Source organism: Ostrinia nubilalis, chromosome 13, assembly GCF_963855985.1.
Source record: "Ostrinia nubilalis chromosome 13, ilOstNubi1.1, whole genome shotgun sequence".
Lineage (NCBI taxonomy): Eukaryota > Metazoa > Arthropoda > Insecta > Lepidoptera > Crambidae > Ostrinia > Ostrinia nubilalis.
In genome coordinates, this window is record NC_087100.1 from 12,904,903 (window position 1) to 12,925,709 (window position 20,807).

General features: G+C 37.5%; 1 long non-coding RNA gene across 1 annotated transcript in view; it reads left to right on the forward strand.

Moving 5' to 3' along the window:
* Nucleotides 1-20,798, forward strand: part of LOC135077744 (uncharacterized) — a 144,515-nt gene extending 123,717 nt beyond the window's left edge. Inside the window, exon 3 of the long non-coding RNA XR_010258497.1 lies at nt 20,677-20,798. This is a non-coding gene — a long non-coding RNA (uncharacterized LOC135077744). The remainder of the gene's footprint in view (nt 1-20,676) is intronic.
* The last annotated feature ends 9 nt before the right edge of the window (nt 20,799-20,807 follow it).

Genomic DNA, 20,807 nt, shown 5'->3' on the forward strand with positions numbered 1-20,807 from the left:
AAGGAGGACTGTGAGATCTGACGATGAGGTGCAATTTTGAAACAAAAATAAGTACTTATTTAATGTAACGTTACATAGGCATGTATGATGTTGCTAACTGTACGTGACATAGTAATACATAATAATTGACATGGGCAAGTTGTAAATGAGAAATTAAAATATTTGCTATGGTTTAACACTGCTACCGGATTAACTTTAACTGTCCAATAGGAAGAGAGATTGGTATGTGAGCAAAAACTGATCACAAATGAAATAAATGCGAAAGCGTGTCGTTCCCACGGCAGCCTTGCTTCAAGGCTGACTTTATGGCGTCTGTTTACATGCAAATAAATAGAAGCCATTATAATATAGCTACTGTTTCTATTAGATAAATTATGTGGTTGTTTATTTTAATGCGTGTGATAGTACAACGGTAAGTCGTTTTATGTGAAATTAACAATAAGTCCAATGTATTCGGTCTAAACCACTTTCGCCATCACCTAAGGTGATCAAAGTGGACTTCTTATCCAGGATTGATCAAAGAACACCAAAGTGTCGCTTGGGGGTCTATTTTACAAGTGAGCAAAGTGGAATAGACCATGTATTCGGGGTGACAATGATTATGATGGTGTGCTATTGAACTACAATTTATGAAATCATATCCACGAGCCGGAAGACGTAGTGTAGGCAGACCTCCCACTAGATGAACGAACGATCTGGGTGAAGGTCGCGGGAGGTGCCTGGATGCGGGCGGCGCAGGACCGTTCGTTGAGGAAATCCTTGGGGAGGCCTTTGTCCAGCAGTGGACGTCATTTGGCTGAAACGAACGCTGAAGTTACTAAGTACTACTCTACAAAAAGCGTAAAAAATTTGGTATTTCCGTTTTACATTAAAGCTTATTTTTATATCACTTCACAAATCGAACCATGTAAACCCAATCAAATCGAAAATAAATGCTCAAGATTATTTTAATTGGACCTGGACGTAATTAACTGACCACAAAATTTATTAAGCCTTGTTAACCGCACAAATAAACGTCGATGTTGTCACGTTTAGGATTATTTTGAAATCTGACTGACGAGATTGATCAATGTACCTTATTGCCCCTGTATTTTACTTGGTAATAAACTGTGAGTATTGATATTAAGAGGGAAAACTAATTCTCAAATAATAAGATGAAGGAAAAGGAAGAAGGGAAGATAAACTCTATATTAAAGAAAACAACATCTTCTTATCAACATGATGCATATTATTAACATTATAAACAAATGCTTAGGTAGGTAAATGACAACAAAAGCACACTGCACAACTTTATAAATCAACTTTTTGTAATGTCATAAATACACGTCTTTTGGCAGATCTATTTATCTACACAGTGTGCAGAGAACTTTACTTAATGTGTGATGTATTTTTGTAAACTGCCTTAATATGTAAGCACAGGCGATATTAATTATTCGCTAATATCTTACCTTCTTGCATACAGAGTAGATGCAGGTGTGTAGTGTAAGGTGGTGTGATGAAGGTAGACCTACATTCAAATGAACAATTTTGCCCTATTTTGATCCTCAATGCTCCATTTTTCGTAAATATTTTAGTAATAGTGCAGTAATGACCCTCTAGTGTACCTACTTATGAAAGACACAACTTTAACTACAAATTCGCTGTCATCTCTACCTCGCCCCAAAATGCAGTTCCCAATATTTTATCCAACGAACACTAATGGGCGATCGGTTTCGGCGCGCGCACATTGACACGAGGTACTTGACCCTTGACTATAAAATGTGGAATTTACAGCATCTTAACGTATCTGACGTTAGGTCTGTTGTGTTTATAGCTTGGCAAGAGAAACTGTTAACATGACGGTATTTGTTTGGATAGATGTTATCTTTGGATTTCAATACAAGTCACATGGACAAAGCCATAGATTCAGTTTTATTAATGAAAGCAAAACTTCAATAAGGGAGCGACGATATAGTAATATGCAAAGCAGCTGGAAGCAGTTGGAAGAAAATAGTGCTGGACAACATAAATACCAGCACCATACATAGTTTAGAAGTAAAAAGGCCTACCTGCTGCGCTTAAGAGTTAGGAGCACCCTAAAAATTTAGATTCCTGGCGGCGAAACGTATGTATGGGAGGCTATATGCTGATATCATGTGTGGGAAAGTCTCTTACTTTCCCACCTCTCATTCCCACTTCTGCAAGTCCTACGTAGCCAGTTGACCCAAAAAGAGTGAAAGCCAAGTTTGTCCCAGGAAAAAATAATACAAACTAATAATACAAAAATAAAACAAAACAAAAATAATCGGAATAATAGCGGACGACGCTGTAACCCACTTCTGCTTTTGACCGCAGATATAACAGCACAGCCGAAACATCAAGCTGTTAAGTACTCATGTACTTAATAAAAAAAGTCAGAAGAAATGGAGGAACTCTGACTACATCCTAAGCAAGCCCGACGATTGTTCCGTCCCAATTGCAGCCCGTTTATCATAAGGTGCGTGCGCGCCGCTCGCCCGGCCCTAAGGGATCGGGCTCCGCAACCGTAATTTGCAATTATGATTCATATTTCGCCCGCATGCATTGTAATTAAAGTAAAATGTTGTTAGATGGTAAAGCACCAGATTGTAGAGTTCAGGTGATTGGTAGATAGCGGTTAGGCCGTCTCTATACTGTTTGAAAATGGTTTAGATTTCAGTTCCTGATTGGTTTAGATATAGTCTGCACCATTGTCTAGTAAAAGTGACAGAAAGCCTTTCAGTTCGTCCTAAAGAATGCACTATTTTTGATTATAAATAAAGCCTAATTCTAAGTTGAGAAAATACAATAATACAACTACTTACCAGATTTTTTTAATAAAAGAGACGGACATGGTAAACGGTGATAATATGTAGAGAGCATCTAAATGTGGCTTCTAAGCAAATATATTTCATTTCATTCATATAATTATGCTTATTAACCAAAGAAAGTTACACAACAACATCTTAAATTTCAAAAAATTCTTAGTATTTGATAACCCATTAGATTGGTAGCTCAGGGAATAGCCTTGAGCGTAGGGACCTAAATATGGGAGGTAATTTCTAAATTACCCCTAAGTAGGTAGTCTGGTTTAGTCGGGAAAAGCCTCCGGGTATCCGTAATTTGGTAGGTACCCCATAACCCAAGGATATTCCTTACATTAATTACTATAGCTTGGAAGGGAGTAAGCTGTGGTGATACACTAAATACCCTGCAATTAATGACTTTTGGACAAACTGTGCTGATTTGACATATTGTTCACTAAGTTTTTGATAAGTATCAATCATTAACTGATGACAGCAGTTTGTAGGCGACAATTTAACACTCATTTTGTATGATACCGATGCGACATTCTTATTATTACGTGCAATTTGTTAACGGTATTAGGTAACCGACGTCATACCGCACTTTGGTACAATTTTTATACAGCTTTTCTCTAATATTAAACTCTACAATTAAATTAACTTCATCATGAAATGATCCTAAAGAATATAAAAAACTTTCTAACAGTATAATTTAAAATGAAACTAACGCCATTATGTAAACTTTCAACGACAAACACATGCGAACTCATTTATTATATTGTATTGTCTATGGTCGGCCATTAAGATCCTCGTTCGATGAATAGCCGGTGATTGCGTCGGCGCAGCGCACGCAGCGTTTTTGCCGCGTTTTTGCGGTGACAAGCTAGTTAAGACATTAATGGCATAGTTTGTATTAACTTGTTTGGTTTAAGCACCTAACTAGCGGCTTTCCTCTTACTATTTCTTACAAGATGTTACTCCTTTCTCTCTTCTGCCGATGTTCTATTACTATTTGTTTATTACCTTTGAAATTAACACTAGATACCCTTGCGAATAATTCACTATCCACCATAATTGTAATTGCACTGGCCATAGCAGTCTCCACCCTATAAACAAAAAGGTTTATCTAGCGCGGTTTACGAACTAGAAATAATAACATAACAACACCGTGAAGGCAATGAGAACACGGAAAGCATTTCGCTTGCAGCAGTAATTTTCTCATAGATTTTTAACAACTAAAGACCATGTTACAATGCAGATATGGGGACACGAACGCAGCGAACAACGTTGCAATTAAGCGTGGCCAGTACCACACACTCTGTCTAATCTGTGGACAGAACTGTCAGGTTAATGGCTCAACGGTTGGCAGGCCTGCCACCCAGCGCGCGGAAGCACCCGCTCTACGGTTGGTAACATTGGCTAATTGAACACGCAAAGGCGTAAAACGGTTGAGGCTTAAAAATCGGAGGTTTCAAACAGGATGGTCATTAAAGAATAGACCGCATGCAACCAAAGATCTTGGAAGGCTAGCGAATTTTATGAAATTAATTAAAGCTTTAAAAATCACGATTGAGGTAAGATTAATTTAGTATAAGACTGACTGGCCGTAATTTAAATAGATCTACATATAAGAGCTGATTTTGATCCACCGCAACTTTTAGTGCATACGTGAATAATTCTGATTCAAAATTAGGCATAAAGTCATCTGTGGTGTCAAAAAATACGTCACTTATCTGCTGCCTAATTTGACATAACTAAAAAACCAGTGCTTCTTACCTCCACGTTCCTCACAAGCCTGAAACTCTCCCGATTATCAAACCTATCATCTTTATAGACGTAAACAACCAGTAACGGTAAAATCTTCAAGTGCTCTCGGAAAAGGCTAATCTTTTGTCCTATTTATTTAATCGGACGATCGGAATTGAATCGACGGTCCATCGTTAGAGCACGAATTATCATCATCGCCTCGGACGCTAGCAACGGGATTGTCTATGAGTTGAGCGGTAATGAATCTATGGTTTTAATTAATGGGCTAAGGCGTTTGTACAATCGGAATCTAAGCAATAAGTAGTTAAATATCTCAGTTTTAAATCTCGATCTAAGATTTTAAACTTTCGCGTTCCTTTTCAACTAAAATAATAAGACACGGGTCTTAACGTTTATCAATGAATTGTTACATTATGAACTCACGGCTTGACGTTTCGGCTGCTATGCTGCAGCAGTGGTCACAAGTGGTCTCGATATTTTAGAGACCGTCAGAATTCTTAACGTAACAGATACATGCAGAAACTTACAATTATTAGGAGTATCCATCTTTCAGTCAATTTTGACTGTTTATTAGGACTGTTTATTACCTAGTGAAATTCGTTGCAATGGTAGCAATTTCAATGAATTTAACTTTGAGTAGAGACTATCTATCAATCAGTAACTTTTGTCTAATATCTTTAATTCAATAATAACAAATCTTCAACTATTTCCTAATAACCTATTCAACTTTCAAGAAAAACTAATCGCCACATAGGTAAAAACCAACAAATCAACACAACAAAATTAAATATTAAACCCATAATAATAACTTAATCAATACAGCAAACATAGATTTATGCAAATGTCTACATCCGAGATGCCTGTATATTTCTTCCAACCCACAATCTGAGACAAACGAACTCGCAAATTACAAACATTAATATCACTGTAATTAGGTGTATCGATCTTCAGCTAAAACCGATCACGGATTGCCTCAGGGTGCCATCTTAGGCCCTGTACGTTTCCTACTGTACATTTATTCAATTATCGACATACAGACAAATTATTTCAGTTATTATTGCTAAGGATATACTCTGGATATGGAGAGTAATAAGAACTATATAATTTGAGAGTAATTGCAATTCAAATGTAAGCAGATTACAAGAGGACTCGTACCTTTCGTGATTAATTACAGCTTTGAATTGTGGATGCTCAATCATGAAAACATACAATGTAAAAAGATAATATGATTATTGAACAAACATTAAAAAACATACAGTTTAATTGAGAGTCTACTCCTTTTTTAAGTCGGTTAAAAAGAGGTCTGATGTTTAAATGGTTTATTGATACGTTCCTATTTGAGCATAGACACTTATGAAGAACATGCAGTTAGTATTAATTTTATTCGAGACCAGCTTTTATGCCCGCGGCTTCACTCGCGTGAAATTCTTATCGACTCGACTTATCATCGTTATCTAATTTGGTAGGTACAAAAACAAGAAAGCAATAATTAGGTAATAAGTAAAAAAAGTATTTTTTATCAAGTTTTTCTTTCAATAATGCTGAGTTGCACCACCTAACTTTGACTATAACAATAACAGGTGTTTTTTGTATGGCGTTTGACAGATTTTTGACGTCTGTCAAAGTTAAAGTAAGATCATGAAGCTAAAGATAAAAATGGAGGGCAAAGTTGGAACAAAAACTTGAGTCAAATACCTACTTATATCTATCTCGCTCTCTGCGGCCCTACCTCTCTTTTTAGTGTGAACTGTAGTATTGCTATCTTCTGATTTAAATCTCCTTGTAAATTCTTCGAAATCGCCAATTCACTAACCAAATCAGAAGTTAAACAAATAAATAATTAATATTTGAAACTAAGATTACCTAGTTAAATAAAAAATCACAAAATTGTTGGCCATTTAGGCTTAATGTGTTGGCGAATCAGGGAATTACAATCCCAATTCCTGGGTAATCGGTACCATGTGGCAACATCGGCCCAATCCGGCCCATCATGGCGGTTGTTTACTATTTTGTTTATTAAGCAGTTTATTTCGTTTCAGATTGTTTACAGGAAATAATCATTGTTTTATCACAAGAATTGGTGCAAAATTTTGTAGTGCGTGGTTGCGGCAGTACGTGGTGTCCTGGAAGTGACATAAGATTCCACGCGTAAGTGTTTATTTCGTGATTTCCGACATTGGATCATTGTAAACATTTTTCACATTTTTTACAGTAATTTCTTCCTAAAACGTTTTACCACTAATTACACTTATCATTTTTAATGATACCTATGTCAAGAAATAAAGATTTTACATTGGTTTCATTGAAATTGAGCAATTTTATATTTTTTGTTTATTTAGAAAGAGCGAGTCTGCCCACAGAGAGCGAGATAGTGATACTTAGTTTGTGCTTCAAGTAGGTATTCGGAGTGTGGCCTCCATTTTTATCTGTAGCTTCATGAGTAAGATGTTGCAACCCAGCCTAAGAATGTCAAAACAAAAAAGTGACTTGCATTCTTGGGCGCTTTAAAGCATAAATTAGCATGTCGAGGCATGTACTCCCTGAAGCAAAACACCCATAGTTTAGGGTGTGTGGTTTCGTAATTATGCTGCTAGTAAGAGCCTAGATAAAATAAGAGTAGATCTAAGATCTTAATAGACCGTTAAGGCATATTACACTGCTATAGGCTATACGCGGGTTAATATGAATGGACAAATGCGGAAGCAATGATACTAGCTATGTTAGGGCTAGTTCCCAGGGCAATCCAGTTCCTGGATCCAGTAATGCAGGATCCTACAAAACTGGACACACATGTGTGTTTAAAATTCGAATTCCATATTCAAACGGGATGTTCGTGAGAACGTTAATATTAAAACACGTATACCTACTGCTAGGCGGGATACTGAAAAAAACAGTTCCTGCAAAAGCGGGGTGTCTCCGTTGCCCTTCCTTACATAAAATATCTTGTCTCCGTTGCCCTTCCTTACATAAAATATCTTTTGGCCCGGCGCCGCAACGCATCGTGTGCTTTGGCTCTTAAAGTGCAAACGTACATTATGCGGGAAATTGTTCGATATAGTGTAAACACGCACTTCGGACTTCGGTGTGCGATGCGGGCTCGCGCTTTGTCTCGGTCAATTTCCCGCGTAGTGTACTTGCGCCATTACTTGTGCTTCAACAATGTGTGCTCTTATTTAAATGAGGTGGAACTACAAGCGTGGAACTCTACACTCACGCACAGAAGATTTGATTGTCTATGACGCAACAAAACTGCTTTTGAGTAACGAAATTATGGGGCATGTAAAATTGGATTGAAGCTTTGTTTTAGAAATGTTTGGGTATGTACAAATTGACTTACCAAATAAGACATTAAAGTTATTGTAGCTTTAATTCTAAAAACGTTGATATAAGGTAAGAAATGGATGCCAGTTAGTAAAACTATCGTTTATTGAGGTACGTGTTGACATATTTCAAATTAATCTTCGAGCAGTAGGCGTACCTATGTATGTATGTTTTTTAACTCTCCTATTTTTAGTTTTTGTTCTATTACTCGACCAAATCTATCTTAATCTAGCATCAACCAATCTTATTCTAGCATCGTATCATCATCCCTAGCGGGTTGGTAGCATATGGGATGGTTCATTAAATTATTTCCTAGGTCCATTTACCTACATTTCAGTCATTAGTCTAGCTAGACCGTAGTACTCACAATAGTAAATGGATCACTCCAATCAAGTATAGCAAGCTTAATTATGCACTGGCCTCAAACAGGGGCAGTTTGCGTACAGATCAAGAGTTAGTGCGACAAAACATACCAAGTGCTTGAGGGTGCTCGTATAATGCCACTCGGTGCATCTTTGGTACGGCCAATTTGTGAGGGAAATTTTGCGCACGCTCCGATCGAAGGATGAAATTGATATTGAGGCTTTAAGTACGCTTTGATTGACCACACCACCTATTTAATTTAATTTAAGCCCAAACAGAAGTCACCAGAAGTGTACTTTATTTCGGTTTCAGCCGAAAGACGTCCACTGCTGGACAAAGGCCTCACCCAAGGATTTCCACAAAGACCGGTCCTGCACCGCTCGCATCCAGGCACTTCCCGCGACCTTCACTAGATCGTCGGTCCACCTAGTGGGAGGCCTGCACCTACCAAGTGTACTTCAGTTCGTTTTAGCCGAAAGACGTCCACTGCTGGACAAAGGCCTCCCCCAAGGATTTCCACAAAGACCGGTCCTGCGCCGCTTGCATCCAGGTACCTCCCGCGACCTTCATCAGATCGTCGGTCCACCTAGTGGGAGGCCTGCCCACGCTACGTCTTCCAGCTCGTGGTCGCCACTCAAGAACTTTCCTGCCCCAGCGGCCATCAGCTCTTCGAGCTATGTACTTCAGTTAGATTTTAATTTTTCTCTTTTTTTTCGTTAATTTTTCTAAGTCCCCGCGTGACTATTTCAGAAATTGCAGAGACCTGAAGAGAATTTTCGCTGCGTGTGTATTCGCGCTGTGTGTGCGTGGACATAGAGTGAAAAATATAATCGAACCCAGAACCTCTAGAAGTCTCGAGTCAAGAAAGCAACTCACTAACCATCAACGTTGCAAACTACACCAGCAATATTCAAAGCATATCCCTCGAAATAGAGCACACTTTGTATTCATAACACCTTCAAGGCTTCATACAAATACATACAACATTGTTCCCCAGCCGAATGACATTTGGCCCTAAGTAGGGCGCACCGAATTTTACATCGAAAACATTGCATTACTCAATATTAAATTGAATTTTGCATTCCTAGCTTAGTTCTTTGTATGGTCAAAATGCTGCTGTTGGAATTATTAAAACTTGAGTCCTATTTGTATGATAGCACGGTTGATAATAGGGTTGCGGGTAAGAACCTTTTGCCCTGTTGCGCAGGCGCTGGGTCCGTTCATTACGACTTAACAATGAAGGTGTGGTTACTAGTTTACACATTTGCACAATAAGTGGATTTAGGTATTGTTATTGGTTATGTTTGTGGTGTGTCTGTGACTTCGAACGTGTGGAAGTATTGTCCAATAAACCTACTTGAACTGCGTTCAACAACTTTAGGACAATGTGTTTTGAACAATCTCTAGAAATGCATGAGAGATTAGAAATATCCCTAGGTATACAGATAAAGTCCTGTACACGAACCTTATTTTCACTCAAATCATGATTTTTATATTCAAATTGCTAAAAATATCCAAAAATTGTTTAAAATGCTTAGACTATAACTACTGAAAAATTTGGAGAGCCTTGCAAAACTAATTTATTTGGATTTCAAAGATACAAGTAGGTAGATGTGTCAAGCCCTTTTGAATCTTCTATTAGGCAAGAATCAAAATAAAACTCATCACATCAAATTTAAAAGAAAATCAAATGCATGCAGCGTGTGAGGTCTACCCAAAACTCCCAGCTTCATAACACGCAAACAATTACAGTCAAAATTAGAGTCAATATTATTTGTATCCCTGACAGGCTAATTCCGAATCCCACTGACCTATTAAACTGACTGACCCACATCCAAGATGGCCGCCCATCGCGGCGCCTTTGATCCTAATCGGATTATCGTAATTTGTAAGCAATTTGTAGCAGCCACCGTCGGTGTAGAGCACATCAAACTTAACACTGTAGTATCTTATCACGACGTGTTAAGGGCTGTTTTGCCACAAAATGTTTAGGCTGATGTGCTCTTTGAAAGCTCGATTCTATTTCATCTTTTTATAGTTCTCAGTGAATTATCATTCCCTCACGCTATCTAACGGGAAGGAATTGGGGGAGGTCTGGATGACTTTCAAATTTGACTCTTTCACACGTCAATTTTTAAGCTATTCGAAGAAAAGTAAGGGTTAGGAGTTTATGCAAATAACAGTCCAAGTTTTCAACATTTTTAAGGCTGAGTTGCACCATCAAACTTTAACTTTGACAAACGTCAAAAATCTATCAAACTCCATACAAAAAACGCCGGTTATCATTGTTGTCACGATTTAACGGTAATATGGTGGTGCAACGCAGCCTCAGTGTTTTAAGGGTTAGTAAGTTTTTAAGTAGTTTTTAAGGTAAGTCTGTAGGTATCAATACAAATTTTCGGATTCAGAAAATAATTATTTATTAAAGACTGTAGTTATCACAAGGCAGATGACCTATTACAGGCTGCAGGAAGTAGCTGGATGCAGGCTGCTACGCACCAGTCAATCTGAAATCCATTGGTGAATCCATTATTTTTATAACTTATTAACATTCTAAATAGACAAAAACCTCCCACGCCGCTATCATAAAATCTCCACTACATCTTCATTACTTTTTATGAAACTATCTTCTGTCATGGCAGAAGCCTATTACCCTTGTCCATTCCAGTAACCTATGGCATATCTAATCTAAATAAATTGAGTTGTCCAATGTCAGCGACCCGGAGTCCATTATAATTATGATAATCCACTGTCTGATAACATATTGGATTAGCCCAAACAAATTTACGACAGTTCGGCCTATGGTTTAGGGCAAGCGTACATTTGGTGCGATGCTACAGTAGTTGCATGAAGCGCTATATAACGAATAGTAGGTAAGTAGAAAAAAAAATTTACAGAAGAAAAGGTTATGTTTATGTAATTATTACACAAATTATGACGTTTCAAAACTGCATAAGAGACAGTGGGAACAGAATAAAACGTCATGTGTAAAAGAAATAAGACTCACGAGTATAAATGCTGATGTTTGAGGGATGAAAGATTATTTATGTCTGTAACTCTTACAAAGAAATTTTTGCGGGTATTCGTATGCTACGAATGAGAACAAGAAATCCGTCTCTTACAGTCATATACTGACATATTATGTATAATGCAAGAAGACACTGACAACGCTGAAGACCTGCAGGTTGATAACGCCACTCTTGTAGCGGAGTTTTGGGTTGACACTATGAAGGTTTTTTGTCGACACGACAAGAAGAAGATATTATAGGTAATTTATCTTGAAATATTATATCTCCCCACTGGATCCCCTCCCTTTTAGCCAGGCGCCCGCGCTGACGCGAGGCGTCAAACCTAATTTTTGTTTGATGGCTTTTTGATTGGTTCCCTACCGGTCCCATGGATATGCTCCAAAACATAGCGCAATTAACCATTAGTTCTTTGTCGTGTTATTAGTTTTTTGTCGGCGTTCGGTAGGTGAAACTTTGATGGATAGTTGTTTGAAATGAAGGCTCTATCCCGACGTGGTGGGAACATAACCCTTTATCTTCGTTTGTTCTTCTATAAGAACATAACTCTCCTTATGGCGCAGTCGGGTAAAAACAGAAAAAAATGATAGAACAAAAGAAAAGCATCAAATATTTATTAGAATTAGACAATTATGACATAATTTCATCATACGCTTCTTTATTTCCAGCAGATTGTGTTGTGTGTTATGTAATTTGTAAGTAACTTCATCAAACTTTTAGTCATCATTTTAAAGAAATCTCTAACATCTTTTCTTGGGTCTTTTGTACTAAATAAATTTATTCTTTCTTTCTCTCTAATAACTCAAAGAAAGCTCGTAAGATTGTCCAAATTCCTACGCTTTCCCATACAAACCACCATCGCGAGAATCGTGAGAACCATACATTGAATTAATTGCCGTTCCTGTCGGTCTGAAGTTCTAGGCCGAGGACACACTGCCGACCCATCCCCAGCAAAGCATTATTCACGCCTCATCGAAAAAAAGAATTGTCAATAAAATGACAGGTCGATAAAATGACACAGATGTTCCGTCACCGATTTTAAGTTGGTGATACATTTGTAAAATATGATTCCGTATTTCGTAACAATGCTGTTAACATTGTTGTTACACAAACAAACTTAGGTATGATGGGGGAAACTAGCCCAATAAACTAACCGAACAGAAAAATCAAACCCGGGGGACCTCTGGGTCTGTCACTAGATCAGACTTTGAGAAAAACACGTTAAAAGAAAAAAACGTTAATGGTCTGGTCAGTAAAAGCAGGACAATATTACGGTCTATCCAGCAAGTCTGCACCCGCCCTTAGGCAATTCTCACTGTATTCAAATACCCCCGTATTTGGTTTAATCCCGGTGCGTAATAAATTTAAACTCGAGTCTATGGTAAGCAGAATTTGCCAGTATCGAATGGCGGGAACGGTTGCAGAAGCGGTATTGCAAACTTGCGATCTACGTTACATTGCGGACGCTATACTTTTACCGAAGTCTTTTGACTATACTAATAGTCTAAGTATTACTTAGGCTAGGGTTTCCCAAACTATGGGTCGAGACCCAGTGGTGGGTCGAACATTGAGTGGGCCCTCCTGTAAAGTAGAACAACACACCATCCTACCGATCCAACCGCTGGGCAGCGGGCGAAATTTCCTATAGGTGGGTCCCGAGTTTGGGAACTTGTATTAGATGAGTCGTAGCGCACACAACTTTGGGAACCACTGACTTAGACTATAGTCTACTCAATAGACTTCGGTTATATAAATAAGTAATGATAAAAGTCAACCGAAGTAAGAAGAACTGAATAGTTTGTTTCTGAACTCTCCACATTGTTTCGTTAAGTTTATCGAAATCAAATCACCAAAAGAGTGCTTGGTTTCAATCTTTGTACGACTGCCGTAATGTACTAGCTCTGACCAATACATAAAAGCACATTATTTTATAAAATATACGAACAAATAAACACGATAATTTCGCTTAAACGCATACCTGCCTCTGTAAAATTTGAAACGGATTTGTGTACCTACTTAGAGTCTCTACATTAATATTCGACACCATCGCCGCATAGACGACTTGTTCAAAAAGAAGTCGACTGATGATATTGAACAATACAATAATTCGAAAAAATTAGTGCCAGACGTATGGCTAGAGCAGTGTTATTTAAAGATTTAAAAACATAACCCCCCTTCTGGCGCAAGCGGGTAAAACCATCTTAATACTGCAAACCGTAAATCAGAATGTATGTCTGTCAGCAAATACTTACCAATTATGTGGATTGATACTTAACTGAGTACTGTCAATGTATTTTCATATTCCACTGCGGTACATATTGGCAACGTCAGTGACCGAAACACGTTGGCCATTCAAAAACAATAGGTCGTTCTAAAATATGCCTTGTGTGTGGGCCAAGTGGCGAGAGACAAGAGTGGGTTTAAAATCACTTGCAAATAAATGTAGGACCACACGAGTGGTCAAATAGCAACCACGGGCCGGAAGACGTAATGTCTGCAGGTCCCGCAAATAAAATTCTGATTCTGATTCTGATTCTGATTCTGTCCCTAGGTAGACCGACGATCTGGTGAAGGTCGCGGGAAGAACGTAGATGCGTTGTGAAAATCCTTGGTCGAGACCTTTGTCCAACAGTGGACTACGTTTGGCTGAAACGAACGAACGAAGGAAAGGTAGGACCATCTGTCTATGGACCCAGATGCCTCGGGTTCCATTCCTAGTGAGGGCAAATTTTGCTGTTCGGTTTTCTCGCCGTCAGTCAGCCGCCCGCCCTCTGTTAGCCGCCCAACCTCAGTCAACCGTCCGCTTCAGTCAGCCGCCCGCCCATTCGTGTCACATCGCACACTAACTTCGCGGTTTTGCAGAAGGCTTAGTATTAATTTTCTTGAGATATCTGAGCATTTTCATCTCTTATTTCACCTCCTAAGGCTCTATCTTAGGGAAATGCATAAGCAGTAAATGTACTTTTGTGTATCATTCATTACTTTCACTTCTCAATATAATTTTCTGGTTCATTGTTCAGTTGTTGCAGCCAAAAAATGGCTTGTTATTTCATAGACTAGATACAACAAAAAAATTCAATAATAAAATAAGAAACTATGTAAACTTATGATTTTTCCTGAAAAACTCAGAAGCATTCTACACTGTACGTTTTAGAAAACCATATCTTGCACTTTGTTTTTTCATTTCTAATTAATTTTCCTCAGTGGTGCGTCTAACTTCTATTATACTTTTTTTTTTCTTTGGACAATCTCACACAGCGCCATCTCATACATAGTTGACATTGACAGTTGTTCGTATTGACGTTTGATTTATATCGAACCTGTACCCCGCTTCTGACTTGCGTACGCGCAGTGCACAACAATCCGCGAACACCGCCGCAGGCTAGCTGTGCCAAGTGTAACAATACTTTCGCATAAACCTCATTACTGACATTGTGGAAATACTTGGAAGATAGATTTAAAGTACCACAACACTAACCAACGTAAACATGTACCTATTGTATAAGTAAATACCTAAATTAATAAGTAAGGCTTGTAAATGCTTTATTAGAAAGAGCGAGGTCTACACAGGTATTATTAAAAAGGATATACTATGCGTAACATGAGTCAATTAGTCAAATTCAATTACTTAAAATTTTAAAAATTAGATTTTCACAGCATTTTTTAGTGGGTTCTTCATTTTAACATGGACATTGGACATAGGCCTCCCCCAATACAAGCACTGCAAACTGAGCACGAATTTTTTGTAGAGTTAGTTATTAAAATTAAATTAGGTTCTTAATAAATTAAATAAATTGTCATTGATTCCTCATAGTCTTTATGCTCCAATGCCAATATCGAATTTCTCTATTTTGCTCTTTTTTTTAAACTATACGTAACTTTTACTTATAATTTTTCTACAGCTTTCGCGCGTTTATTTTTTTAAATCCTGGCTGTACAATACTGTTTTTGTTCCAATATAGTCAGAACATCAGAACTTTTTTCAAAAAACTTGTTACAACAAGCGCTCAAGCAAATTAAGTTATTTATAACTCGGTCATCCATCAAACTGATCGCCGATACAAAAGGTATTGTGTTCGATTCCCGGCGAGCACATTAATCGTGGCCACAGCACAAAGGTATCAGCCTATCAAAAGTTAACCTGTGAAAATAAAACCTTTTTTTACCTTTTCTACTTACCTTTATAATGCCACTACTAGTTAACCCGGCGAACTCCGTACCGCCTATGTTTATGGGAAAAAATGTTGAAAGGAGTTTTCAAATCGGTTCAGTAGTTTCGGAGCAACTATTACAAACAAACAAACAGTAAAATTTTTCCTCTTTATAATATTAGTGTAAAACTTGAAGAATTTTTTTGGCGATCAGTCTAAAGTAAAAAAAAAATGCTTTAAATTGGCAGACAACAAAAATGTATTGGATCGATTATCTTTCAAATCGTTGTGTGATTGTGACGTTTAAAAAGTTATACAAATGAGAATATCGACATTTATGTAGTCGTAGATTTTTTTTCCATTTATGGCTTTAATAAACCTGCCTGTGATGTCGTGCCCTGAGTGCCCAAGCAACTGCACTCAGGAGGATTTGATGAGTGTTACTGACAACGCCACTCTTGTGGCGGAGTTTTGGGCTGACACTGTGTAGGTTTGTTGTCGACACGAAAAGAAGAAGAAGATAAACCTGCCAATGAGGGTTTGCGCGAATGAAAGATCCGCTAGATGGCGGGACGTGGATGTGGGGTCTGACTGCTGCGTGATTGGTGGATTTTGACATATCTGTCAATGTCATGTCAAAAATAACCAATCATGCAGCATTTGGACCTCGCGTCTACGTATTGCCATCTGGCGGATTTTTCATTCGCAAAAACCCTCATTGCATTTGAATGAGCTAGCTGTTTTCCCTACACCCTGACATGGTTGAGTAACACATTTCGCGGGTAGTGTAGAAATTGTCATGCAATGGGCCCATTCATTAGCATTTCGTGCTGATTAGTCGTCCGTCTACGTTCGGTGTTAATGAAGACGAGCTAATGTAATAAATTAGTTAACTAGTTATTATTTATTAAAAAGATTATTTATTAAACTAGTCATGACGGTATGTAGAAACGGCCTGATCATCACTTACCATCAGGTAATCTCACGATAGGTGGACCGAAGATCTGGTAAAGGTCGCGGGAAGAGCCTGGATGCGGGCAGCGCAGGACCGTTCATTGTGGAAAACCTTGGGGGAGGCCTTTGTCCAGCAGTGGACGTCATTTGGCTGAAACGAACGAACGAACGAATCTCACGATACAGGCCAACAGCTAACTCGTTGTGAAAAAAAATCGACTTATTCACCAAAGAGCACCCGCCCAAAATGTCAATGGGTGCTCTAAGTGGAATAGATCAGGTGCTATTCGTGCAGGTGCTATTTTTACGGGTGCTTAAAGTGCAGTACGTCTCACAGACACCATGGCTTTCCATTTCCATCTTTCTTTAAAGAGAGAAAAAACTCATTATGCTAAACTGAAATATTATAATCATAAATAAATAATATATACATATACTTTCTATACAGGGTGTTAGGTAAATGGGTTTATGAGCCGACACTAGCCCATGTTAACATGGTCATATAAATGGTATGGTGAAGTCAGAAATTTGATATCATCATTTTATTTTTTTTAATTTTCATACAAAATAAATTTTATAAAATCCGATTTGTATGAAAATTAAAATAATTAAAATGGAGAATTCAATTTTCTGACTTCACCATACCACTTATATGACCATGTTAACATGGGCTAGTGTCGGCTCATATACCCATTTACCTAACACCCTGTATAATACTTAATATTATAAATGCGAAAGTAACTGTCTGTCTGGCTGTCTGTCTGTCTGGCTGTCTGTCTGTCTTGCTGTCACGCCTAAACCACTAAACCTATTTTGATAAAATTTGGCATAGAAATAGTTTGAGTCCCGGGAAAGGACATAGGATAGTTTTTATCCCGGTTTTTGAAACAGGAACGCGCGCGATAAAGTTTTTCTGTGACAGACAAAATTCCACGCGGGCGAAACCGCGGGCGGAAAGCTAGTAATGTTATATTGATACAAATAGAAATAATAAGGCAGCTCTAAAAGCAATAGAGCAAGACAAGTTTTGTGCTTTGTATTTATTTAAATTTCGCAAATGTACTCATTATGCCAAAAGCAAATCTAATATATAGACTAAGAGCTAGTGAACGCCAGACCTACGTTATTTTATAAAGGCTGAAAGTTTCTCAGCGCATGCTCCCAACATAGCTAAGAACCATGGCCAAACATGAAGTTTGGGTCATGGTGGCTTTGGCAGACAGACGGTACTAAAGGTGAGTAAAATACCAACTTAATTACGTCAAAGTATAAAGGCTGATTTTTTTATATTTCCTTCAAAATGTTATTAGAAATGACGTCATTAATTGACATACACCTACCATGGTGGCAGCCCTTAGCCAGACACCTTAAAGTTCATGAAAATGTAGTCCTACTTACGTCATACTATAAAAGCTGATATTTACATAAAATATTTGAACTATCATTTGATGAAGTTTCCTCATCAGCCAGACACTTCTGATGGTTCCTTCGCCTTGCCAGACAGCTTTTAGGGTGGCTGAAAGTACGAACGCGAGGCACTATAAATATTGTTTTTTGTACTTTTTCTTAAGTTACTCAAGTATTTGAGTCTGTAAATCATCATTTCATGTTGATGAGCTGATGATGGAAGGTAAGTACAACTCCTTAAGGCTTAGGTAATCCCTAATTTTAAAGTGATTACCTCTGAAAGTTGCCTAGAGTAAAGTTCTTAGCAACATTATCATTACCTATGTTAATGCTAATGTTGCTAAGAACTTTACTCTAGGCGTTTAGCAACTATTTTGAAGATAAAATTTGTGGCACCACATTTTCCGTGTATATGTTACGGTTAATGTGATAAATTGAAAATTATTAATAATAACCGGTTATTATGAATAATTACCGACAGTCGCGGTAAAAGTGATAAATTAATCACATTTAACAGTGATTATTTAATAATTCAAGCTTAGTACCAACAAATTTCATAAAAGAGAACAACATCTTGTGTACGTGCTCGTGTACAGCCAAACTTTTGAACGTTTTGATATCATATATTAATATAATTTGGCATAATGAGTTTGGAATGTTTCTTGCATAATATTACTTTTCCATGATGCCTATATCATAATTTTTTGATTTAAAGTGAAAAATAGGTTAAGGTGCGGCGGGGGTGGCCCTTGGGCCACCCCTAAGCCGCCTATTTAGTTTTATACACACATAAATGACCTCATATTAATCACATTTACCAAATCATGCGGTAATTATTCATAATAACCGGCGATTATTCATAATTTTCACATTTATCACTTTGACCGTAACATATATAAATTCTAGTGAGGATTTGGGGGTCCTAATTCAATATAGAATTGTTCTAGTATTACTTGATACTATAAATTTGATTATACTATGCATAGTAATCGTGATGGTTTCGCTGGAAGGATACTCTGCAGCGCAACCACTTTCAATAACAAAATTTCGCCGTATTTACCTTTGACATATTTTTTTTTAAATAGGACTAGAATTTTAAAGACATTTCAAAGATTTATTTTAGAAACTTACACTAGTTAAATCAAAGTAGTTCCGCCGGGGAGCATGATGTGAATTATCCTACAACTCCTAAGCGTTAAGGAGTTGTACCTTCCACCAACATGGGATGATGACTAGCTGATGCAAACACCCAAAAAACTTTAGAAACTATACTTATATATACTGGTTAAAGAATTGTCCTCCAACTCCTAAGCCTTAAGGAGTTGTACTTACCTTCCATCATCAGCTCATCAACATGAGATGATGATTTACAGACTCAAATACTTGAGTAACTTAAGAAAAAGTACAAAAAACAATATTTATAGTGCCTCGCGTTCGCACTTTCAGCCACCCTAAAAGCTGTCTGGCAAGGCGAAGGAACCATCAGAAGTGTCTGGCTGAAGAGGAAACTTCATCAAATGATAGTTCAAATATTTTATGTAAATATCAGCTTTTATAGTATGACGTAAGTAGGACTACATTTTCATGAACTTTAAGGTGTCTGGCTAAGGGCTGCCACCATGGTAGGTGTCTGTCAATTAATGACGTCATTTCTAATAGCATTTTGAAGGAAATAGAAAAAAATCAGCCTTTATACTTTGACGTAATTAAGTTGGTATTTTACTCACCTTTAGTACCGTCTGTCTGCCGAAGCCACCATGACCCAAACTTCATGTTTGGCCATGGTTCTTAGCTATGTTGGGAGCATGCGCTGATAAACTTTCAGCCTTTATAAAATAACGTAGGTCTGGCGTTCACTAGCTCTTAGTCTAATACATAGATCATGATACGGCATTACAATACAGTAGACATAAGTAGTTGTTTTATTTCAAAACAGCTGATACGATCTCGATTAAAAAAATGCTTACGATCGATTACCAAAACAACGCAATCCACCTGGCCGCATCGATACAATCGAGAACTCGATACTTGCGTCATTACAATCTATCCGGATTAGTGATGTGGGGATATAAACTCGATGTAACTTTTTATCGATATATTTATTAAAATGTATTCAGGCGTAAAAGAAAAACTTAAAAAAATAAAGTACAATCAAATTACTGAAAATACTGACGGAACGGACCGAACTTTTGGATTTCCTCTACATTTTTAAATGACATTTTATTTTATTTATTTTTATTTTATTCAGTAAGTACACATACAGGTTACAGTCATTTACATATCCAAATACATAAACAAAATGAACAGTGTCTATGTCTACACTTATTTTTATTTTTATTTATTAGTATTTATTTTTTCTATTAGTGGTCTAGCTAATGTATTTACATAAATCATCAGGAAATAATCACACAGTATTTATAACGACATGAAAATCTTATTGTACTATACTATGCACAATTTTCATATCGACTACAAGAAGCTACTACGTAACACAATCGATTAAATCGCGCCATCGAGTTTATTCATTTTATTACAATACCCGAGTTCTCATTATTGTTCTTATCAACCGAACCCTGATGTGTCCATCAAGTTTTTTCTGCGATCCGATCGAGTTTCGACCTCAATCGATTAATTAAAAGGAAACTCACTCATTATGAACCTTCGATATTATCAAAATGATATCAATCTACGAATTTCAACTAAAGTAAAAGTACTGACCCCATTTTGAGGCTTTTACTCTCATCCATAGAGAATTGCGGTTTCTAATCTAAGAACAAAACACTGTCAAATTGATTTCAAACCAATCCGAAACCATTTTTAAACAGAGGTCGAACCGCAAAGTTCAAATATGCTCCCATAAAATAATCAATCATTTCTTTGTTACAGATCCACGTACTGCTGACCTACAAAAAAATAAATACACCAGATACGAACGAGAAAAAAGATCCAATCACTTGGATGTAGACCGAACGATGACAGATTAGACAGAGACAAGCCGCACAGCGAGATATCTTTCG